The sequence below is a fragment of the Podarcis vaucheri genome (assembly GCF_965113315.1).
Source record: "Podarcis vaucheri genome assembly, chromosome: 6".
NCBI classification, from domain to species: Eukaryota; Metazoa; Chordata; class Lepidosauria; order Squamata; family Lacertidae; genus Podarcis; species Podarcis vaucheri.
Window position 1 is genome coordinate 34,462,951 of NC_138764.1, and position 25,303 is coordinate 34,488,253.

Sequence of the window (25,303 nt, forward strand, 5' to 3'; positions counted from 1 at the left end):
ATGAACGCCACACCCCTTAGTCAAGTTCAGATTTAACCATCCAGGGGTCCTTTACCTTTATCCTGAAGCCTCTAAGCCAGGTGTGGGAACAGGGAGAACCCTCCCATTGCCACCACTGCAGAACAGAAAGCAAGGTAAACAGACGGGAGGGTGGAAGCTGACTTTATCCAGCTTGATCCAAGCCCCAAAGAACCCTCAGGGAAATAAAGTTCACCGTGCATGTGAAGTGAGCATTGTGAAGATTTTTGTTTCCCAGGGCATTCCATTCCACAGTGTGTTCCAACCCAACACACACACACACCAAACTATGCAAAGTGAATTTAGGGATCCATCCTTTCTTTGGTGGTGGAGCCACCAAAATGAAAAACAGATTCAGCAAATATTTTACACTCATTGGTATAACACCGTGTAGGACAGGGGTCAGCAAACTTTTTCAGCAGGGGGCCAGTCCACTGTCCCTCAGACCTTATGGGGGGGGCGGACTATATTTTTTTTTGGGGGGGGAGAAGGAATTCCTATGCCCCACAAATAACCCAGAGATGCATTTTAAATAAAAGCATACATTCTACTCATGTAAAAATACGCTGATTCCTGGACCACCGTGGGCCGAATTAAGAAGGCAATTAGTTTGCCTACCCATGGTGTATGACTTCAGGGAAACCTTTACCTTGCCAGTACTGAAGGGGAAATGTCCAGGGTAGGGGAGAGGAGATGGAGGAAGAGGGCTGAGAAGGGGGCAGGGGAAGCCCCAGAACTCAAGTGCCACTCAGTTATTCCCATCAGCCTGTTCCCTTGACTCCCAGCTGAGTCCCCATGACTAACAGCCTTTGTACAGATGTGCCAGCCTCTCCATGAGTAAGGATCTCATGAGCACTGACAAGGAAGGATGGAGCTCCATGCTCTTCTCCTGGCAGACCCAAATATAGCATGCCAGAAAGAAAGAAGGTGGGAATAATCCCTTTCCCTCCAACCAAGTTCAGAAGGGATCAGAGCTTACTCTGCCGGGGGGGGGGGGTCACTAAATCTGGTGCCCCAGAATAGGAGTGTTTGTTATTTTTTAAAGGAAGTCTATATGTAGTTCTCCTAGAAATATGGTTATTATGGAACAGAAGGTGCAGGTACCTCCTAAGAGATTTCTGTGAAATGTGAGTGAATGTTGTGTGACTACCATGAATATTTTTTCTGGTACTGAGGAATGTTCCCTGTTGTTTTAAGCAGCAGCAGCAGTGTGTGTGTGTGTGTGTGTGTGTGTGTGTGTGTGTGTCCACAATTAGGACCAGCAGGACATAGATGACTTCCCAAAATTGGCATAAGGTTGTTGGGGGTAGCTGCCTCGCTTATTTTGTGTTAAGCTACAATACACACACACACACACCAGCTATTTTGTGACTGGCGCCCCAACACTCTCAAAATTAAAAATGTGCTCACTGGTCCAAAAAGGTTGGCAAGCCCTGCTCTACCTCCTTCCTGGCACTGAATGTATGAAAGAAGCAAGCCTTTCATTGCACAGCAATCTCTTCTTGTATGCATCATTGCATTTATCCAGGTGTAAATCCCATGTTGTAATTCATGACAATAAAGCAGGCCAATATGGAGTTTGAATGAATGCAAAAAAGGAAAATAGTGCGTTGCTTGTACAGACAAACTCAGCTGAGCAAGTTGCACACCAGCTTGGTACGCATCATCATTCTAAGATTAACTCGTCTCCACATTGTTATCCTTGCTTTCCTCAGCTGCATTTGTACCTTTCTGTGCAAGCACTAAGAAGGTACACTCAAACAATGATGGGGTTGACTCTCCCTTGAACAGTGTTAGAAATTAGCCAGGCGCATTTTGCAACTGGAGCGGGTCCAGTTGCGACCATGTGGAGATCTCTGGATGCCAGAAGGACAAGTGGGTAAAGCAAAATGTAACTTGGAGAAGGATCTGAAATATTTTCCTTGCAGCTTGAATTTGTTTTATTCTGGATTGTTTTATTTAAGGTTTCGATGCCTTGTAAACAGCCTTGAGATTTGTTCTTTAGAGCGGTATAGAAGTGAAATGAATAATAATAAACCCCACTGTAAAAAAAAAAAAAGGCGCCTAGATATTCCATTGTGGTGACTACAAGTTTAAGGTGCCATTTGGCGATTAGGTTATACAGTGGTACCTCGGGTTAAGAACTTAATTCGTTCTGGAGGTCCGTTCTTAACCTGAAACTGTTCTTAACCTGAGACGCCACTTTAGCTAATGGGGCCTCCTGCTGCCGCTGCACCGCCGCCACACAATTTCTGTTCGCATCCTGAAGCAAAGTTCTTAACCCGAGGTACTGTTTCTGGGTTAGCGGAGTCTGTAACCTGAAGCATCTGTAACCTGAGGTACCACTGTATATCTGAATTTCTAACACTGCGGTCTTGAATCAACACAGAAGGTGTTTTGCATAAACTAATTCCCAGCCATTTTGTGGCGAGTGGGTGGGAATAGGCCAATGGTCACAACTGGTACAAAATATCAAAAGGGCTGTTGCCTGGAGCAAGATTAATTTCTCCTACTCCGGAGGCTAGGACGCAAACAATAGATTCAAGTTACAAGAAAGGAGATTCCGACTTAACTTCAGGAAGAACTTTGTGATGGTAAGAGCTGTTTGAGAGGGGAACAGACTTCCTTGGGAGGTTACAAGCTCTCCTTCCTTGGAGGTTTTTAAGCAGAGGTTGGATGGCCATCTGCCATGGATGCTTGAGTCGAGATTCCTGCATTGCAGGGGGTTGGACTGGATGACCCCGAGGGTCCCTTCCAGCGCTACAATCCTATGACAAGTGCATCAGTTATATTTTTATGCTGAATCTCCAGCTGTCATGACAGAAGCACATGGAAGAGGTGAACCATCATTGATCTCTTCGATTATTGCCATGAGACATATCTAAGAATGCATCAAGCGTAAGTTCATTCAGCAACGATAACAGTTTTGTTGCTGCCTCCTTTTCTACCTTTTCTGTTGTATCCAATGAAATGAGGACTTTCTAAGCCCTTTCATAGCTGGCAAATGACTTCACATTTGCATTCCTGGAAAATGAGGCAAGACCCACTAAAATGTTTTCACAGTAAGATATCCAGTTAGTTTGCAAGAGCTGTCACAGAGATAGACTGGAATGTGTTTTTAGATGGCAGCCCAACGTTTAGCTATACATTTGTACATCTAGAGTTTTTCTCCCCGTTTTAAGCAATCTCAACTTTCTTGATGTTTTTTTGACCACAATGTTTCTTGAAGGACAAATGTGATCCAAGAAGAAAACCATACCTTCAGTACATCTTTGTGACTGCTCTCAAGTGACTTTTCTGTTCATGTCCCTGAATGAATAACTTCCGTATCTGCAGCACAGACCACCTTAGTCCCAAGTAGGGTGGAAAAGCTGTCATCTTGCCTGCTGTCAGCTATGTCTAAAAAATCCAATTATTGTTTGAAAGGCATACTAACAACTTGAAAAAGACAGTTGGCGAATTGCACCAAAAAATCATGAACTTAGGGTTTTTAAAATATCCATGACATTTCTTTTGTCTTGTTTCAGATATTTTGATTGACAACTGTTTCACCACCTAACACAATGTCAATCTCATTCAGCTGAACACAACACAAGGGAAGGAATGAGAGGGAGAGGGGGGCGGCCGGCCAAAACATGACTGACAGAGTTCCATGGCTTTGGAAGAAAACATTCATCTACAGTCGCACAATTTACAATCATTGACGACGTGCATGACTTTCCAGGAGCCTTAAAGAATGTGGATTTGTCATGTTTGTTGATCAAGCCATCAATGTAACAGAAAGCAAGCAACGGTGTGTCAGAAGGTAACTGAGCATTAGTGACAGAGCCTTTTCTGCAACATATAGGATTCTTTCCATTTGGTGTTTCCCAACTGCTTTCTACAAGACTCCTTGCCGCCGCCACCTCCCCCCAACCTTTTTTCATCACCTTCCACCCTTCAAAGCAAAAGCCGACAACTTCTATCCTACGGTGGGCTTTAAAACTGCTATCTATTGCACACTCGGGCCTAAACCTGTGTCTGTGCTATAACATTTCAAACTATGAGAAGGTGGGGGCGCTAGCCTATGTGAATTCACCTCCATATTAAAATTTCGTACACAGGACACTAGTGCCATGTTCAAGCATTTGCCCCAAAATGCAGTTTAAAAGTGGGTGTGGGGCCAAGAGCACACACACAAGCCTGACTCCCATATACACCCCCCCAATAGGCATCAGGCTCAACCTTCTCATGTTGCGCAGGGAGAGTCTAGGGACTGAGTAGACAGAAACTTCACACACACAGAGAGAGACAGAGAGAGAGACATATATATGCTCAGGTGAACATCTCAACAGGGCTACAATGTCAGGGTGAAGGGCTCTAGTCCAGCTTTCTCCCTAAATGCTAAATTTTCTATGTTTTGTAGGGGGTGCATTCTGTCATGTCATCCCTTACTTGAAGACTGAAGTACCGTATTTTTCGCTCCATTTTTCACACTTTTTTCTTCCTAAAAAGTAAGGGGAAATGTCTGTGTGTCTTATGGAGCGAATGTGTGGTTCCTGGAGCCGAATTGCCCAGGGCGAAAAGCAGATCATTTTTTAAAAAAAAAGAAAAAAAGAGGGAAGTGGGCGTTGAAACAAAGCCGCTGATCGGCAAGTGATCGGGAGGGAGATAAGGGACGCTAGCAATAAAGGAGGCTGCCTGGGAGCGGGGAGGTAAAGACAGCTAACTTGCAAGGAAAGGAGACAGGAAGACTAAAGCAATGAGGAGAGAAATTAGAAGAAAAGGAGGAGCAAAAAACTGCTCCAGCTAAGGAAACTATGGCAAACAAGAGGGAAGGGAGTGTTGAAAGGAAGCAGCTGATCGGCAAGCGATCAGGAAGAGAGATAAGGGACACCACAATGGCACAAAAACGTGGTTACAAAACACGGATCCACATGGATCCTCAGGATTTTTGCATTGGGCTACCCCAAACTCACTGTCAAATCACATGTCTGTGGCCACAGCATTAACCACAAAAATCATACATCCACCGTTTCGTTCAGAATATTTTTTTCTTGTTTTCCTCCTCTAAAAACTAGGTGCCCCTTATGGTCAGGTGCGTCTTATGGAGTGAAAAATATGGTAGTTATGTAGTTAAGAATCACAAAGTTCTTTGGAGGAAATTCCTGGTTACAGTCATATGCAGAGGTTGCCCAGAAGGAACAGGCAGTCTTTGTCCATACTTTGTCCGGGGCACCTTGAGTGCTGTTTGTCATTGCAGTTGCATCCTTTGTTTTCCTTCTTTGGGGCGTGAGGCTGAAGTTGTCAGGATTCATATCTGTTTAGCCAACAAGGATGTAAGTAGATTGGTTCTTATGTAATGGCTCCGAGTCCACATTTGTCGCGCTGAGAGTGTGAGTGAATATTGTAATCCCTCTCAGCCTACTTGCAGCATCAGCGTTCTGTGTTTCTTTCAGGGTCAACTGGATTCCACGGAAAGTTTGCGAAGTTCTTACATGTTCTTTAGGTTGTAAAAGAGGCTTGTGGAATTCACCTTCACTTCCTGGGTGAGATTCCTCCGTTTTCAGCATGCTGTTGCAACGTTTCGCTCGTCATCTTGCATTACGTTAGCTAAATGCACATTTAAAATACCCGGGTGGGTGGGGAGTGGAGCTGAAATCTAGTCTGGTCTTTGCTCCAAGGGCAGAGAAGATGCAGAAGAGACCCAGGCAGAAGATGAAGCCAACATCAATATTATACCTTATGATCCAGGAAGTCCCCCTCCCCACCAAAAAAAACCACAACCAGACTTTCTTTTTTAAGTACCATACTTTCCCATGTATAAGACTATGTTTTTTTACTCTAAAATAATGTTCAAAATCTGGGCTCGTCTTATACATGGATAGTCTCTCCCCCCATTTTCTTAAATCAGAGTCCCCAAAAATAGGGGACGTCTTATACATGGGGGCGACTTATAGATGGAAAAATACGGTATGTTAGAGCACATTTTGTTGTTATCATCATCATAAGGATGATGATATCCAGTGTGTACTAATGCTGTACAAACATAACTACTTTTTTAAAAAATCCCAATCCATATGATTGACAATCTAAAAGAAGAAGGAAGTTAAGAAAGAAAAAAAGGAGAATTGTACTAGGGAGAATGAAAAGAAAAGAGAAGAGAGAAGAGTTAATATATTTTAGGAGTAGGGAGGGTTTTTTTAAATAGAACATCAAGAAAGAAATGCAACAGAAAGAATATGCATTTTTAATAATTTCTTAAAGCAAGGCAAAAATAAAAGAGGCAGCAAGGTGAATATCAGAGGGAGAGGCAGGGAGATTTCCACACAAGAGAGAAGGCAGGGAGACAGAAACAGCCCAAGATAGTGGTGGTTTAATAAGATTAGTGCCTGATGAACAGATATAGATAAGAAGAAGCAAGAACATACAGAGCCTTAAAAGGTTAAAATAAGAAGTTTAAACTTGATACGAAACAATAGGGAGGCAGCGAAGTAAACATACGAATAGGATCAGAGAACATGAGTAGAAAAGTTGTGGTCCTATTGTTTATTCATATAGCATCACCTATGTACATAATGCAGTACAGAGAATGGGTTTGATGGATTCCTACGCAAAGGAGCTTACAATCCAAAATAGACGCAGGGGAGCAAGAAAGGAACAGAGGAAACTAAGACAGGCATAACAGATTTAAGCCAGAAGTTAGGAAGACTGGTGAGCAAAACTTTGAAATAATTTCCCTTTTTTGTTTCTTTGTTTGAGCCACGTACCATAAAATGTATAAACGTGTGGCCAGTGCTTTTTTTCTGGGGGGACACAGGGGTACGTATACCCCTAAACATTTTGTGAATCTTTGTACTTTTGTCCATTTATTGTATTTATTTTCCCCGATTTGAACTATAAAATGGTGATTTTCTTGAATCAAAATGAGAGTGCCCCTAAACGTTTTTTTTAAGGGAAAAAAGCACTGTGTGTGGCATTTTGTGGGCACCCATTTTGGGCAAATTCCAGTAGAATTGGGTCAGGATGCATTTCCACACAAAACAATACCGATGTTGATGAGACATAAATCAAAGATACTTCATGGCAGTGATGGACGGAGTATTCACAAGCTTGTTTTTATAAATATTTGTAAAGGGCTGTTTGCGCTGAGACTTTCAGAGCACTGCACAATTTAAAAGCACAAACATTATTTTAAAAACAGAAGTATAACCAAAAACCAACAGAAAAACCCCAGCGTAAAACCCCACCGATCCAAGAACTTGCACTAAAACGCTTTGGCAAATTAAAAGCAAACAAACAGAGAGTTGCCACCAGGCGAGCCACCCTGGGGAAGGCATTCAACTACTGGGGTCCCACTGCAGAGAAGGCCCTGTCCAAACTGCCACTCACCTCACATCAGAAGAGAAGGCGACATGGAGAAGACACCCTGGGCAGTAGTCTAAGGCTCACATCTCTCGGATAAGTGTACAAATGCTCATCTGATGCAATGACTGTAAAAACGTGTGCATTGTGGGGAGAACATGAATGTGTCACAAGCTCTTGCTCTGCTAAGAGGCATGCCTTACAAACCCCTCAGTGGTGCTGAAGTCCAAGTACATTTTTCTACAAGGCCTCCTGGAAATGGCCAAAGGTCACCATTCAGAGAAGCCGGAGAGGGGAGTTAAGAGGTCAACCTCGTAAAGTTATAGAATTGCTACCAACTGAAATCCTTGGTTCAAATCACACACACTCGAAGGAAGACTAAACAAATTGTTCCCAAGTATTTGCTTATATATACTGTATTTTTCGCTCTATAAGACGTACCAGACTACAAGACGCACCTCGTTTTTGGAGGAGGAAAACAAGAAAAAAAAATATTCTGAATCTCAGAAGCCAGAATGGCAAGAGGGATCGCTGCGCAGTGAAAGCAGCAATCCCTCTTGCTGTTCTGGCTTCTGGGATAGCTGTGCAGCCTACATTCACTCCATAAGACGCACACACATTTCCCCTTACTTTTTAGGAGGGAAAAAGTGAGTCTTATAGAGCAAAAAATATGGTAATACTTTTTCTGAGCAAAGTACTTTGGGTCAGAGAAATTCTCTCCTGCTTACCGCAGTGCTTACTATTAATCCTAAAAGCGGCTGGCTTTGCACAAACTGCTGATTCAAGTAATTCCCAGAAAGTAGAAGGCAGTTTCGAAAAGGTATATTAAGGAAATCTGATCCCTATGTATCTCCAGGTGTAATCTGAGCAACTACTAAAAAGGGAGTTTCCTTCCTCGTTCTTCTCGTGTGCCAAGAACTTAAATGCAAAGTGGAAATCGAGTCTTTCGCTATTCAGAACCGTTTATTTAAGGACATCCCACTAGATAAACAATCAATAGTAAATCTCGTTCCACACTCAACTGGTTTTGAAACAAAAACACCTTGTGTTGTGGGGCGGAAGGCCGATGCATTACATAAACACCGCGGAGAGTTTGCTTTTTAAAAGCATCTCAATTGTTTGTGGGTTCTGCGGGTGGAGAGGCAGTTCACAAGCCGCGGCCTATTGTGGAGCTCTTGTGGGTTTCTGCATACCACCAATTTATTTTGGGGTGGGGGCAGTGGATAAAATGGGACAATGCCATGATGAGAAATACATGTAGGAAAATAAAATAATCTGATGTGTCTAGTGGGTTGCTGAACCTGACTAGTCCCCTGTGTGGAGACCGCCGTTGTGCATAGCAATTAAAAAGAGGCTCCATGTGGCAGCCACACTGTGTGTGCCTCAGGCCATAGAAAGCTTCTCCCCCCCCCCATGAGATATGTACAAAATTAAAACAGAAAGGTATTTTTGAGGGAGGGCGGTGGTTGCTTTTGACGTGGGTAAATCACCTGACTCAGAAGAAAACACAAAATGACTAGGTTAGGGAGTCAGCTGTGCCATCGCCGTACACCAGTATTTTGCTATACTGTGGTACCTTGGTTCTCAAACACCTTGGTACTCAAACTCTTTGGTTCTCAAACGTCTTAAAACCCAGAAGTAAGTATTACAGTTTTCGAACATTTTTCAGAAGCCAAACGTCCAATGCAGCTGTCGGCTATTGTTTCCGGGGCACCTGCACCAATCAGGAGCTGCGCCTTGGTTTTCGAACATTTTGAAAGTCAAACGGACTTCCAGAACGGATTAAGTTTGACGCTTTTGTTTTTGAGGCTTTTTCGGTTAATTTGTTTTTGTGACTGTGTGGAACCCAGCTCAGCTACTGATTGATTGATTGATTGTGTGACTGCGGAAATAGATAAAAGCCCCTCATCCAAACAATGACTATCATCAGTGCAGGGAAGAAATTTTTTTTTAATTTTAATTTTTATCATATACAATACTGTCTTATTTATTTTATAGTACAGTACATTGATTATTGTTTTCATTTTATGGATCAAGGGTCTCATTAGATAGTAAAATCCATGTTAAATTGCTGCTTTAGGAGTTGTTTTTAAAAGTCTGGAACGGATACTTTCTATAGGAAAATGTGCCTTGGTTTTGGAACGCTTTGGTTTTGGAACGGACTTCCGGAACGGATTAAGTTTGAGAACCACTGTATGCATCTTCTAAACTGAAAAATGGGAGTAGTACACACCGTATCAAAAATATAGGTTGTAATGGGACAAGTCTAATATCGCCCACAGAACCACACATAACTGCATTGCTGGATCGGACTAAAGACCCAGCAGAGACCAGCCACACCAGCTGGGAAGTCTGCAAGCAGAGAGAGCGCGACCAAAGATTAATATGCCACCATCAATTTAAGGAGCAGAATAGGGCAGTTTGCAATCTAAAAGCCAACGCAGGAGAAACCGAGGGGAAAGGAGGCAAGGGTAAAAGGGAAAGGATGTGCAGTTGTTTCACAGTTATATGGGCTTGTTCACAGGCATAAAAAATGCAGCACAGCTTGGGAACTGGGGAGCTGTGCCAAAGGCTTTATACAAAAGGTTAAAATTGGAGGAGGGATTTGAAGGAAGCAGCAGTCCCATTTAAGAGCCAGCGAGGAAGAAAGGTCAGAGTCGTTTGAGGGAGCAGCCATCCTGTGGTATTTGCCTCCAGCAAGTGGCATTCAGAAAAACGCTGCCTCTGGAAAAAGGAGGCTCTGTTCACTTCTCGTGGCTAGTAGCTGCCACTAGACTTATCCTCTAAGAATTTCATTTAGAAGCCATCAACGCAAAGGGCCGCCGCAACATCCCAATGCAATAAATTTTGCAAAGTAAGCGTGTGCATAATTACATGGCAGGCTGCTCTTTTTCAGCCACCCGCGGCACGGGAGCCAGGGAAGGGGCAGAGGCTGGGCGTGGAGAGCCAGTGTGGTATAGTGGTTAAGAGCAGTGGACTCGTAATCTGGTGAACCGGGTTCGCATCTCCGCTCCTCCACATGCAGCTGCTGGGTGACCTTGGGCCTGTCACACTTCTCTTAAGTCTCTCAGCCCCACTCACCTCACAGAGTGTTTGTTGTGGGGGAGGAAGGGAAAGGAGAATGTTAGCAGCTTTGAGACTCCTTCGGGTAGTGATAAAGCGGGATATCAAATCCAAACTCTTCTTCCTGGCATCAGCTCGCCGCCCTCACCCGCCTTGCTGAAGCAGCCCTGGACACTGCTTCCGGTTTTGCGGAGTTCATAAACTGAATAGTTCATAAACAGGGCTGTTCTTAAACTGAGGTACCACTGTACTGCACCCAGAGCTCAGAAACTGCTTGCATTAATGAAGTTCCCTGTCTCAAAACACGCCTAGAATAATGGGAGTTTCCAAGGCTGCAACCAAGCTATTTCTTGCTTTCTCGTTCTTCACAGCTTTTACACATCCAGAACCAGAAATGTCATTTTTTAAAAAATCAATTTAAAAATGGGGGAAAGTCCCCATTGTCAGACCTGCACCGTTTTAACCAGTTCTTTTTTTGTGTGTGTACAGAGTACTGTCACCTCTGCTTTTGCTGTCAATGGCAGACACACCGTGACGGCAGCTACAGCACTTTTATCACAGAATCGTAGAATTGTAGAGTTGGAAGAGACCCTGAGGATCAACTAAGTCCAACTTAGGGATATGCAGCTGTCCCACAAAGGGATCGGACCTGTGAGCTTGGCATTATCAGCACAATGCTCTAACCAACTGAGAACCAGCTGCAGCGCTGATTTAAAGTAATGGTCTGCTGCTAAAACAAGCAGCCAGAATTAGTTCTAGGCATGCTACACTATATCTCTCTGCCGCTTCTGTAATTTAAAAACAAGTCTTAGCATGAATTCAAGGGAACCATTAGTAGTGATTTCACGCCTCCTTCCTTTGAGTCGTTTCATGGTTTCCTTCTTCAATTCTGCCTGAATTATCCACAACCAAGAAGGGAATCTGGTTTCGCCAACCATGGGCATAGGATCATTTGTCAAATGATACAGGGAAAGCGCTAAATCATAGGGCATAATCCAGCACTTTTAACCTCTCCAAAGTACACGGAAGAATTAAGCGTGATCTTAAATTTACCCTTGGAAAGATATTAACTTTGGGTGAATGATGCATTTCAGTATTTTGGAAGAACAGCAATAATGGCAATAATGCATTAGGCAAACAGGGCACAAGTTCACAGAATAATAAAAGAATTGTAGTGCTGGAAGGGACCATGAGGGTCATCTAGTCCAACCCCCTGCAATACAGGAATCTTTTGCCCAACGTGGGGCTCAAACCCACGAGCCTGGGATTAAGAGACTCATGCTCTACCGACTGAACTAGTGATGACAGAGAGAGAGAGAGAGCTAGAGATAGAGATAGAGATTTAGCTAGAGATAGAGATAGATGGTTCTTCAGATCACTGACCAAAAGTAAGGGATCTCCACGTAAAGTAGGTAACAATAATGTGCTTATCAGTTTGTGCAACACAAATGTGGTGGGACACATGAAGATTTCCATTTTCGCAGCTTAAATATTTGCTGGATTAAGCATGAAATCTTGATCCCCTGTGAATGTTTATGAAGCCAATTGGGAATGCATGCAGAAAATGTAACTCGGCACACGGGTGTTTTAATACTAAATAGGCATGAAAGCATGTTTTTCAATAAGAAGAGATGGCGTAATTTTGCCTAGAACATTGCTTACCAGGCCAGAAAAAATGCCTACCCTACCAGGTATACAACAAAAAACAGTTTCCACATAGTGAGCTTTTAGCTGGGGATGGGGTGGGGGAATCACTAACCTCCAAATTAACACCACGAAAATGTTCATTCAAGCAACCTGATTAAAAGGAGCCAATGTAAAATCTGTAGCAAAAATCCTCCACCCTAAAACCACATGTTAACAGATAGTGTTAAGGGATGTCTTCTTTTCTACTCTCTTGTTTTTAGAACAATTTATTTGTTTAATATTATAATGGATTCTTACATTGTACTTATTGTTTGTGATCTGAGGCCAATGTTGAAAACCATGCATGCACAATTTACTGTCGGCAGATGTTGGGACATTTCAGACATTCCAAGAATAGACAGACAGTCAAATGAAAACAAGCTCAATAGATTTGCTCTTGTGAAATTGTTTACACTCAGGTGCTAACCATGAGCAAAAGAACGTTTTTCAGAAATTATGGCCATGGTCAACCTTGTAAGCGATGCTTATGCAAATCACGTTCTCTCAAACGCAGCTTCTTCTTCTTTTTCTAATTAGCGAAATCCAGGTTAACGTTGCTTGAACCAATAGAACAAAAGCAAAGGATGTCAGAAGCTCCTTAATGTACACACAGAGTTTTATGGTTATCAATAAAAGATATGGTAGGTAAATGGCAGATAAAGACCAATGTTACGGCCTGATCTACAAACCCAGTTATTGAGACAACTGGAATGCCCCAACATTTCACACTTAATTTTTCATGTTTCAAGGACCTGCGTGGTCTCACTATATAGAAGTCACACGAGAGAACATTAAAGTACAATGTTATGCGTGTTTATTCACAAGGAAGTTTTGCAGATGGGGCTGATCCTAAACCTGCAGTGCCTTGTGGGATATCTTTGGGAGAAGAAAGGGCTAAGGAGTAAACCTTACACAAATCCAGAGTGGAGTCCCTAAGATGGTTGGATAGTGCCTTGTATGCCCCCTTCTGGCAACTGTAGACAAGTTGGTGCCAAACGTATTCCTCTGCTTTCTTTTGGACCATATTAGCAAGGGTGAGGGGGCAGGGCTTGTCATTTGGGCAGCCCATACGCACTGCACAGGCTTGCGCCCCAGGGAGGTCATTTCAGTACAGTGGTACCTCGGGTTAAGAACTTAATTCGTTCAGGTTCTTAACCTGAAACTGTTCTTAACCTGAGGTACCACTTTAGCTAATGGGGCCTCTCGCTGCTGCTGCGCAATTCCTGTTCTCATCCTGAAGCAAAGTTCTTAACCCGAGGTACTATTTCTGGGTTAGCGGAGTCTGTAACCTGAAGCGTCTGTAACCTGAGGTACCACTGTACTGCTAATGCAGCTGTTTGGCTTCACCCCTGCCAGTGCACGCCATTGTTTCTTGAGACAGAAGGGGCCCAACAACAATATACAGTCATACCTCAGATTGAAGTAGCTTCAAGTTAAGTATTTTTGGGTTGCGCTCTGTGGCGACCCGGAAGTAACGGAGCGCGTTACTTCCGGGTTTCACCGCTCGCGCATGCGCAGACGCTCAAAATGACATCACGTGCATGCGCGGAAGCGGCAAAACGCGACCCGCGCAGGCACAGACATGCAGCCGCATCTTATGTTTACTTCAGGATGCAAACAGGGCTCTGGAACGGATCCCGTTTGTATCCAGAGGTACCACTGTACTCTCCAAATAAATAGGTTATATCCAACAGAGCACTAAGCGACTGTCCTGTCAGTAGGAGGATTTATGCTTGTGCCACAGGACGTTCTCCCTCTCCTTAAATCTGTTCTGGGGGTCCCCCCCAACCTTCTCTAGCAGATTTGAAGAGGAAACGCACAGAGGGAGGGAGGGAGGGAGGGAGGGAGGGAGAGGGCACACTGCACAAACATAAATCCTTTGCCATGGTCAAACGTCACATTAAAACATCTGGCACTCCTGATGTTGCCGAACTACAACTCCCATCATCCCTGGCCATGGGCCATGCTGGCTGGGACTGATGGGAGTGAAAGGTTCTCCACCCTGCATGAAGCTACAGTTAACATTTAACTACGGTGTTAACATGAACTAGCAGCAGACTGGTGCAGGCTGTTCAAAACTCCCGGCTCCACTCCTCTCCTGCTGGGAACAGCCACCACAAGCCTTGGCCTGATGTGTTCTGCCAACCCAGCTCATGCTTTCTCCCCCCCCCCCCAACAATCTATGAGCAGTAAGCCAAGAGCAAATGTTGGGCGCTCCATGGTTTGTTTTGGAGAGGAACAAACCATGAGCCCAGGTTCGGACAGCACAACAAGCCTGCTGTTTGCTGCTCCTGGCACAGCCAGAAGGTGAGAGAGGAGCAAAGAGGGGACTTTTGAGCAGAACCATCACACTGCTCTTTAACATTAAACCGCTGTTGAACATTAACTATGGTTTAATATAACATGCCAACCCAGCCAATGTCTTAAACGACAGTAGAGTAACTAACGTAGCTGGAGGTTGCTGGATTAGCATCTACTAGGGGACATTCAGAAATCCTTCTATTCACTCCATTGCCTTCAGAAGTATTGTGAGGCTCCCAAAATACTTTTCAATAGCTTTTGTTGGAACACCAACAAATGCAGTTTTCACTAATAAAGTTTCTGGCCGTCATTGTTATAAATTCAAAAACCACTCTGCAACAAGAGAAGTTGCACCAGTTTTATGGAATAGGGACACAAAGTTCAGGGAACCAGGCAGAGGGCCTTCTTGGTAGTGGCGCCCGCCCTGTGGAACGCCCTCCCACCAGATGTCAAAGAGAACAACTACCAGACTTTTGGAAGACATCTGAAGGCAGCCCTGTTTATGGAAGCTTTTAATGTTTGATGTATTATAGTATTTTAATATTTTGTTGGAAGCCACCCAGAGTGGCTGGGGAAGCCCAGCAGATGGGTGGGGTATAAATAATAAATTATTATTATTATTACTACTACTAATAATAATAATAATAATAATAATAATAATAATAATAAATCCAGCTGCAGTTTTATATCCATCAAAACTGTGACAATGATATGCAATTATTAATTAATTAATTAAATTTTTTTGCAGCCATTCATCAGATATACCAAAATAAACTATTGGTAGCCTTCTAGCTCAGGGTATTTTGATATGATCTTCTCAGTCCTAAATAGATAGCTCACACGTACTTCCTAGATTCTTAAGTCACTAACAGGGCTGCATGGCATAAATGAGTCAATGCATCAAATATTCATTTCAAAAAATATACTATCAACATCTGTTTTAATTTATATATCTTCCTTGCTGCCAGCAAGGCTTACACTTCTTTCCTCACAAAACTTTCTTCTCTTCTGTGAAACAGGAGTCAGGTAAAGAAAGAGGGAGTTGCAGATGGCAATGCTTAAGCTAAGGCTTATTCTCATTAATATACTAAAACAGAAGGCAGCTTTCCTGAATCCTGTCAAAGCGAGACTTGGTACAGCGGTACTTATTTTGTACTGGTTTTTCTGTTCCTTTAAAGATGAATGGCAAAATAACTTGCCTACTCTTCTCCAGGAACTTCCAAGAGATATAACCTACTTCCTCAAAGAAATTTTCAGACCCCTAGAGCTTTTGCACAGTTGCAAGATGAAGGTCCTCTCTGGCAGACTTCCCCAGCTGTTTGGTTGCCCGTCCCCTTTGACAGTTTGCAAGACCTGGAAAATGCCGCTGCAAAGAACACAGAGGTGCCGCACTTCAAAAGGACCTTTGATTCCTTTGTATGAAAGCAACTTTTGGCATGACAGGGAGAGAGAGGCCACGTCAGTTAAAATTAGTGATGTGGAAATGAGCCTTACTCGCAGCACCGGAATGCCAACTTAACTTGCAAGACAAATCTGTGCCAAAAACACGAGAAGATTCTTCCCAGTTAAAAGCTCGACATTGTTGACGACGTTTTCCAATACAGTTATAGCAGACACTCCCAACCCAAAAATAAAGCTCTGTAATCAATGCATCTTCTGGGAGGGTCAAACAACACACGGCATGGAGATCAGAGATTGCATTTCCCAACGTTTCATAGAATATCATTCTATGTATTGGAAGGGGCCGCAAGAGTCATCTAGTTCAACGCCCTGCAATTCGTGAATATTTCACTCAACATGGGTCTTATGCTCTACCGACTGAGCTATTCCAAGATTATTTGGTTTATTACTGAAATGCAAGCGCAGGAAGTTGCCAACATGGTCCAAGCAGTGGTGCTGAGCAAATGAGCATTTAACCCTTGGTGCTAATCATAACCACTCACACACACCCCAGGCTGCTATTTGTGCTGCAGAGCTGGTGGGAAGAGGAAATAAATGTAAGGTAGCTAAGGGACAAACGAGAAGTGTCAAACAGTTTGGCCTTGCATGGCTGGCTTTCTTTCCAAAACCAACAGCCGGCATGGTAAGTGAAGGGGAGCTTTAACCTTTTGCCGCCATCACAGTCCCAACTGGAGGAACCTGCACCCCACAGCAGCTATTTACAATACAAGGAAAGCTCAGGAAAGCTCATGTGTTTCTAGGTATTTATGTAACTTGCCTGCTTGAGCATTTTGGTGGTGCCATCAGAAGAGAAGCGGCTAAGATACAACTTAAGTGGCTCTGTTTATCCACAGAACACTATTCCACAGCAAACATATCAGATTAATGCACCCTAATTCCTCTAAACACCTGAACACATTGTGCAGAAGTTGGGGCTAAATGAGGCTTGGTGATTAATTAACTGAATGAATGCAGTTAACAGGCATTTTGCACTGTAAGTAGCAGCCACGGGGTGGGTGGGAACAGCAGCAGGGTTCTGGAGTCCACAGTTTCTTCCTCCCCCTGCAGTGGACCCAACAACGTGTGTGTGTGTGTGTGTGTGTGTGTGTGTGTATACCAGGAGTTTTTACTGTACTACCAAATAGATTTCATATCAATTTCAGACAGGTCTGCATTCATCATATAATTCTTGACTTCCTCCATTTCCCTGCTGAACTCTAAAATAATAATAAAAAAACCCCAAAATTTATGAGTTCACCCACCCAGCATTATTTTCAAAACTTTTTAAGAGTGAAGACAGACAAGGCAGACATTCCAAGATTGATGGGAGCAGCCTGAACATATATTTTTTTTTCTGTCCTGGAAAAAGAACGCCTCAGAATGCAGCAAATAAATGTTCAGACCACATCTGCTGAACTTTGGAATGAATGCCTATCTCTTCACCCCATATTCGTTATTTTGATTTAATCAACTAGTTCTCAAATATATAACCTCAGCTGTAAAAATTTAGACCATGGAGGTTCCCTACTGGACAGACATTCTCTTGAGTTCACATATCCATTCTATAATTTGGATAGATGGCATTGCCTATGTTTTCCACAACTCAAAGGAATCTGATATACTATTATAACAGAAGCAAAGCCCATGTATCAATGCAGCTATGTGAAATTTAACTGGATAGATTATGTACCTATGTACTTGTCCCACACACTTAATAAATAACTTCTTGGCTGCGGGAGTTGCTGGAAGGAGGCGTACAAGGCACCATCCAACCATCTTAGAGACTCCACTCTGGATTTGTGTAGGGATTATTCCTTAGCCTTTTCTTCTCCCAAAGATATCCCACAAGGCAGAAGAAGTTTAGGATCAGAGTTTTCCTTATCCTAGATCAGGCTTCCTCAACCTCGGCCCTCCAGATGTTTTGAGACTACAGTTCCCATCATCCCTGACCACTGGTCCTCCTAGCTAGGGATCAAGGGAGTTGTAGACCAAAAACATCTGGAGGACCGAAGTTGAGGAAGTCTGTCCTAGATGGGCTACCTTCCCAGGATGACCAGCCCCATCTGGCCCTCACTTCCCCCTACAGCAATTGCAGAAACAACCTTCTTGACTGCTGGACTCACTATTGGTCTTGTCAGCTCAATCTACCAGAGCCTGTTTTCCATGCAGGGGAAGTTCCTAACTTTCCAAGCGTTTCAGACCCACTGGCTACCCTCACCTGGTTTAGCTGGCCAGTGGAAGCCTCTCCCACAAGCCACAGGTGACATCTGAGTGCAGGGTGGGGACCAAAGGTGGACAAACTACCCCAGAAGGAACATGACGTGTCCCCCACCAGAAGTACTATCTCTCCCCTAACACCCCACACACCCAAACGTCATGAGAGAATGAGGTATCCTGCTATCAGGTGCCACACTGAAGCACACACTTAAAACTTCTGAAAAGGCTTGATTCCAACACTTATCAGGAAGGTAATTTCACATTGAGCACCTGAAGCAGGTAAAAACTTTACATCTCCGTGCACAGCTTGCCTGTCAGTATCAATTTGGCGCTACTGTGATGTTCATCTGCCCTGCTCTGAACATCTGGAAATAGCTCGGAGGGAGACAGAACCCTCCAGTTCCCAAGGAATGAAAATGTCAGGATGCAAACCTCAAATAATGGAATTGTGGCTACTGCAGCCATATTTATGCCCATTCCGTGAGCACTAACTTGTCTACAGCATAGTGCAGGTGCTTTGTGATCGTGAATATGGGAGAGCAATAAGGTTCGTTTGCTTGTTTTGCAAATGGGACGCCTCTATTGGTTTCTGCATGGTCTCCCTATACTGCCAAGTTGTCAGTGTCTCTTAAAGTGTTGATTCGTGAGGCTCCTGGATGGGATAAAATACAATGCGCATACCCAATATCCAATATCCAATAATAATCTAAATGCCATTCATTATTAAAACTGTGTACGGATCAGATAGTCAAGTGAATATGCAGTTAGGGCTTCAAGGGTCAAAATGATCTTCTGAACAGGGAGAGGCAAATGATCAAATCTCCTCTGCCTCCTACAGATCCTGGTAAACATTAGTGCATAGTCCGGGGGGGGGGGGTGGAATCATCCAAACAAGGGAAGAAAACACACACACACACACACAAACACAATGGAAGGCGTAAGTAAACTCTGCAATAAAAACCTGTGCAAAATGAAACCAGGCTGTTCATCAGTCCAGGCACAGCCTAAATCCTCAAGACCCCGTCTAATCTTCGGGGATTAGGGCTAGACAATTCTGGGGTTGGTAAAGCACGTTAACAACAAGAACAAGCTAGTAGCGTAGTAACAAGGAAGAGGGTTGTTTTGCAGCTGCCAGGGTGAGCAATGACTAAGGATTCTGAAACTGCGAGAAATTCCTCTTGCAACCCACCACAGAGCGAGAAGGGAAAATGACCAAACAGCAGATGCGTCAAGGAGAAGGGGGGGTGGGGAGCCACAAAGAAAGTGTGGGGAAGGGGGAGGAGAACTTCTAGACTCTTCAGGGCAACAGTGACTTTTAAAGCAAGCCACTTCACCAGAGATGACGAAAGTCTTCGACTCAGGGTTGGTGTTGTTTTACGAAGCAGGAGGTCTTTAAAGGCGGAAACCTGTCCAATTCAATAAGGATATCGAGCTTGCAGGTCTGATTGTTTTTAAGATGTTTACCTCCTTTCGCTATGAGGTACCGGGGCGCTGTTGCAGCCTTACAATCTAGCAATTAAAAAGAAATAAACGAAGTAAGGCAGTTGTGCATGCAATTATAAAAGCAAGTCAGGCAATTCCAAGGAAAAGCAGCATAGTGCGGATTGACCAATACAAGAGACGTATCCCACAAAAAAATTAAAAATAAAATCCCACCTGTCCAAGGCCTGAGTCAAGCAGTGAGTCTTCAGCATAGTATGGAACATGTAGAATGAAGAAGCCAGAAGTGTTTCTGCTGGGAGGAAGATTCACAATTTAGGGGCTACCACAGAGAACGCCCTGTCTGGGTGGCCCACACATCCTAGAGTGGCAGCATTACCAAGGAAGCCCTTGTGAAAAGCAATTTTATTATTATCCATTAAACACCTAAACTATCCAAGCACTGTACATGAACAATAATGTAAAGAAATAAGGCAGTCTATATCAGGGTGGTTCAATGCGTGGCCCAAGGGCTACATGTGGCCCTCAAGGCCCCTTTTTGGTGGCCCTTGGCAACATTTGATGCCCCCCCTCACCCTCAGGCTGCCTTCCCAAAGCTGGGCTTTGGGAAGGAGGTGTGAGGGCTCTGACAGGGTCCCAGAGTCTTCCTAAGGGTAAAAGGGCCCCTGACCATTAGGTCGAGTCGTGGCTGACTCTGGGGTTGTGGCGCTCATCTCGCTTTACTGGCCGAGGGAGTCGGCGTACAGCTTCCGGGTCATGTGGCCAGCATGACTAAGCCGCTTCTGGCGAACCAGAGCAGCGTACGGAAACGCCATTTACCTTCCCGCCGGAGCGGTACCTATTTATCTACTTGCACTTTGCCGTGATTTCAAACTGCTAGGTTGGCAGGAGCAGGGATAGAGCAACAGAACTCACCCTGTCGTGGGGATTCGAACCGCCAACCTTCTGATCGGCAAGTCCTAGGCTCTGTGGTTTAACCCACAGCGCCACCCGTGTCCCAGAGTCTTCCTGCCTCCTTCCTAAAACCTAGTTAGCCCTTTCCCAGCTTTGGCAAGGAAGTGGGAGGGCTCTAGGACCCGGCCAGAGCCTCACGGCTCCTTCCCAAAGCCCAGCACCTTACTTAGCAGGCTTTGGAAAGGCAGTGTTAGAGCTAGGGAGGTACCAGATTTGGGGTTCACTCCCCCCCCTCCCCATGTGTGCAGCCTGCGGGCTCCGTGTCAAAGAACTCCTGCGGTCCACTTGGTACGAAAAGTTGGACAGTCTGGTCTATATACATGCTCAGAGTCTAACAGGCACAAGACTAGATAAGGGAAGAGGAAAAGAAGCTAATTCAGGGACCAGTTCTTGAAATTACAGCAAATCACATAATTGTTCTGGTAACAACTACCTGAAGTTGCTGCTAAAGAGAAAATTATGGGAACTCAGGGGATCTTGGGAGAAAAGGATCCAAACAGGCGTTCCTTGTCATGTTTTAATCTAGCTAAATTACAGATAGTCCAATCATTCACCCTGCTAAAGGAAAGGAGGGGAAACCAAGTAGCGGCTAACTGCTACCAACGCAGATCATGGCTATGTAATCACATTTAGATGATTAAATATGAAGTTTTTAAAAATGGTAGCAATATCCCTGCGGGCCAGCCTTCCCCAACCTAATGCCAGCCAGATGTTTTGGACGACAAGTCCTATCTTCCGCAGTCGGCATGGCCAACAGCAAGAGATTATGAGAGTTGAAGTCAAAAACATCTGAAGTCATCAGATTGTACAAAGCCACAATATACCATGGTTACACGACAACAATGGTTACACTACAATTTTCAGAGTGAGTTTCAGACACCATAATATGCATACAACCAACTCCAGAAGGTGGAGGTTTGGCCATTTCACAGGGTCCTCTGCCCTAACAGGACTATCATTTCAACTTCACGGAGTCGTAGAGAATTGTGTTTGCAGGTTCCGATTCTTCCAGGTGAAGTGGCTTCATTGAAAGCGCCATGCCCAAGAGCCCCCAAATCCTGGAGCCAGAACTGTTTGTGCCTTATATTTCCATCATACAATTTCACCCCTTATTGGTATTTTTAAAATCATGCTTGCTGTTGTTCTTCGCTTGCTCTAGAAGTCCTCTTTCCTTCTCTTTTTGACCATTTGGGGAAGGAAAGACAAAGAAGCAAACAAAAAATCTGCTTTCATAACCGTTTGAAGTTTCATAACTATGGGAACAGAGCTCCCACAGAATGAGCACTCCATCCATAAAAATTATACGCACAATTTCTCCACACATCAAGAAATAAGATTCAATTTTGGCAGCGCTGCTAGAGCGACAGCGATTCCGCTTGCGACAGCCAAATTCAACGGACAGCTTTGGCTGGGGAAAGTATTGCACCATGTTAACCTATCGGATGCTGTCTTCTACTGCGACACTACTTCAACTTGTGCAGAAAATTCAGCTTGTGGAACAACGCGGACTCCCCTACTTCCCAAGCAAAGATGACATTTGATCTCACCCAATGTATGTATTCTAGGTTACACGTGTGTTGCAATGAGGAGGGGGGGCACTGTAGAAACACCACAGAAGTGTTGCGTCAGCCATTTCCCCCAGACTTTCTGCTGCCCACAAACTTCTCATCTTTTTTTTCTTTTTTTCTTTTTTTTGCAGGCCTTTACAAACAGCCTTCAAAAGATCCTAAAAACGATCTCACACTCAAAGGTGGACAAATGGCACTATGGAATAGTTAGACATCCACCAGCCGCACCTCAACATTAATTATTGTCACCAGTGATGTGGAGCAAGAAGCAGTCCATCTGCTGCTTTGTTTTTTCTGTCAAATGCCAGCCAAATGGGCAGCCTGAAAGTGTCATTATTTCCCCCCACGACTATTCCTAGAAAGATGCAGGCACAAACATAAACACACAGCTGTTTTGTGCATGCAGCTAAATTGTGCTTTAATTTTCATTGCCTTGATTTTTTTAAATCAATTTTAAACAATGTAAGGACGTGTATGCTCTTGAGCTGTCATATTCCAAAATACTTAATAAGTATTCCAACATAATTTCCAAGCAAATCTTCAAATATATATAATTTAAACTACATAAACAGCACCTGAACTACCCCTCAAAAGCCAAGTATTTCAAATACTATGGGGGGGGGGGAGAATACAAGTCAAATAGCACACTAAATTAGGCCCCAATCAATTTAGGGCATTTTTAAAAAAGAAACACCCTTAATATTTCCAGGAAAATCCTCATCAGACACATTGAACGCAGATTGTCAATCACATGCTAGTAACTCCTAGCAATTAAGTATATTTCTAAACCTTACATGCCTAGCCAAAAGTGGAATTAGATCCAAGAGGTACATCTTATCCTGCCAGAAATTCATACTGAAATCCTCAACTTTCTCTTTTCTAGCCGGTATAACACTAAGCAGGGATAATGGAGTTCTTTTATCTCCCCAAAAGATGGGAAACAGTAAAGAACTTGCATAGCTTGGCCTGAGACTTCAGCTCGGCGTCAGACTACTTATTCACTATAAACCAGCTATATTGTGGGCAGGCTACTGGACAGGAACCAAGCCTTTTGACGTGCCTATTTTCGCAATGTGGAACAACCTATTGTTTCCCAGGGCATAAATGACTGATGGAAGGAACCATGCAGTAATAGAGCAACTCTTAATGAAAGGGCAAAAGGCTTTCTGCCCTTAACCACCTTGCATTCCCTCTTCCATAGCTCTGCCCTGCCTCCTGTTCTCTTGCAGCAGAGTTACTGAACCAGGGAGAAATGAACCCTCCTCCTTCCTTTCTGCCAGTCAATCGTTATTATTTCTTTCATATCGGCTGCAAAATTAGTTACCCCTTTTCCCTCTCAGCTGCAGATTCTATTCTCTGTATTTATGGATGTCCCTGAGGCAAGTCACTATTGGCAGGAGGAGGAGGAGGAGAGAGACAGAGAGAGAGGGAACAAAGGACTTTCACAAAGGAATTTAATCTGAGTATATTAGCCTTCCCAGCTTCAGCGGACTTGCTAAACTGCTGGATGCATTCCAATTGCCCTGCACAATGCCAGCATGAGCTGGAAGCATCAGATCTGGTAACAAGATGCATCATATCCTAGTGAAGTGGCAAAGGCTCTGAGCATTTCTCACAAACCAGCATCATCTACTTTGGATCTCTTTGGCCCATTAGACATAATGCATCATTCGGAGGCATCTGCATCAGTTCTCACTCTTGTGGGGCCACTCACACCAGCTCTGCATTTCCCCTTCCAATAAGCGTGCCAAAAAACACTTCCTTTACACCTGTCCATTTAAACTAGGGGGTGAGGGATTCCAAACCCAATTGGGACGTTTGACTTTCTGAAACAAAACGGGATGGGGAATTGCGTTCAATTTTTATCCGGTGCAGTGATATGGAGTATAAGGCTGCTGTTTAACATACAGCATTTATTTTGTTATAACTGCTCTGATCTTGCAAATGAAGCAGTCATAAAGTATGGTTGGCCAATTTGAAATCCACCCTCCCCCCTTTAATTTGCAAGAAGGACAAAGGACAGTGCAATGCCGAGACTGGAAACCTGGCTGCGTCTTTATGCTGTGGAAGAGAAGGTGCACTCTGCACGTTGCCAGAGACCCTCTTCTCTTTATTATTTCGCATCCTCCATGCGTAAGCTCGGCCTGTTAGAAGGGGAAGGCTATGAAATAAGCCGTGACAATCTAGAAGTCTCACGCAGCCCTAGCAGCAGCCGGAAGTTCAGCTGAGGACAAGAGAGGCTGCATCATTTTTTGCAGACAGAGACCTCGCGCGGCACAGAGGCAGAGACTGAACGACAAAAGCATGAGGTCTCCCGCCTGACTAGGCACTTTAGAGCGCAGCAATATGACAGTCTGTTCAGAAGTGACGCCTCAGTGGGTTCAACAAGACTTAACACAGGAGCCAACTCCCAGGGGCCGCCGAGATCTCTTCGCCCCCTCCCCGCAAAAATAAAACATTTGAGTGAGCCGGGGCACCCCACAGTTGATGGGCATTGCCATTCGAATGATGTGCGTGCGACTGATTATGTGGGATGCGGTTGCCCCAATATGTCATTCAACTTGGCACAACCTGGAACTTTATTTTTAAGGCTGCGGTCCTTCGCCTACTTACTTACCTACGCGAGCACAGCCAGCAAGTACCGAGGATAAGGCTACAAGTAACCAAGTTGGGCAACCTTTCTTTTCCGGCCTCGGCCCTCCAAAGACTACCTTCGGGGATACCAGCACCGAGCTGCCTTGCAAGGGCTGTTGCAAAGGGGCGCGCAAAACCCTCGGCACCGCCGGCGGTGCGGTTTCGCCGGGGATCCCCCCGGGCGCCGCGCGCCAAGGAATGTCCAGACGCGCCGCGCTTTTACGCACCTCAAAAGTGGGTCACTCCGCCGGCGGAGCCATGGGGAGAGGGGGAGAAGCAAAGGCGGCAGGAAGCCGAGCTGCCGCGGCGACCCCCGGCTCGGGCTGCAACCCCCCCACGCAACTCCAGGAGCGCGTCTTCGGCCTTGGCGAGGAGAAGAAGAAGAAAAAGAGGAAGACGCGCGGCCGCCCCTTCGCCGGTCCCGGTCTCTCTGCCCCCTTGCAAGCGCCTTCAGCGCATTGGCCGCAGCCAATGGCACCGGCGGCGAAGCCCATGTGATTCCGGGAGACGCCTTTCCTCTCTTCCCCCACCCCCACTACCCCGGCGCGCGCCCGGGTTCAGGTTCAGGTGCAGGCGCAGCGTGCGACAGGGCCGCCGGCAAGGGGAGCTCGCCACGTGCCTGCTGGCTGGTTAGCCCG

General features: G+C 44.6%; 1 protein-coding gene across 1 annotated transcript in view; it reads right to left on the reverse strand.

The window, feature by feature from the left end:
• The window catches only part of LRRC8D (leucine rich repeat containing 8 VRAC subunit D), a 75,798-nt gene extending 50,700 nt beyond the window's left edge, over positions 1–25,098 (reverse strand). Inside the window, exon 1 of the mRNA XM_082227835.1 lies at positions 24,893–25,098. The gene's annotated coding sequence lies outside the window, so the exon portion shown is untranslated. The remainder of the gene's footprint in view (positions 1–24,892) is intronic.
• Positions 25,099–25,303: the final 205 nt, after the last annotated feature.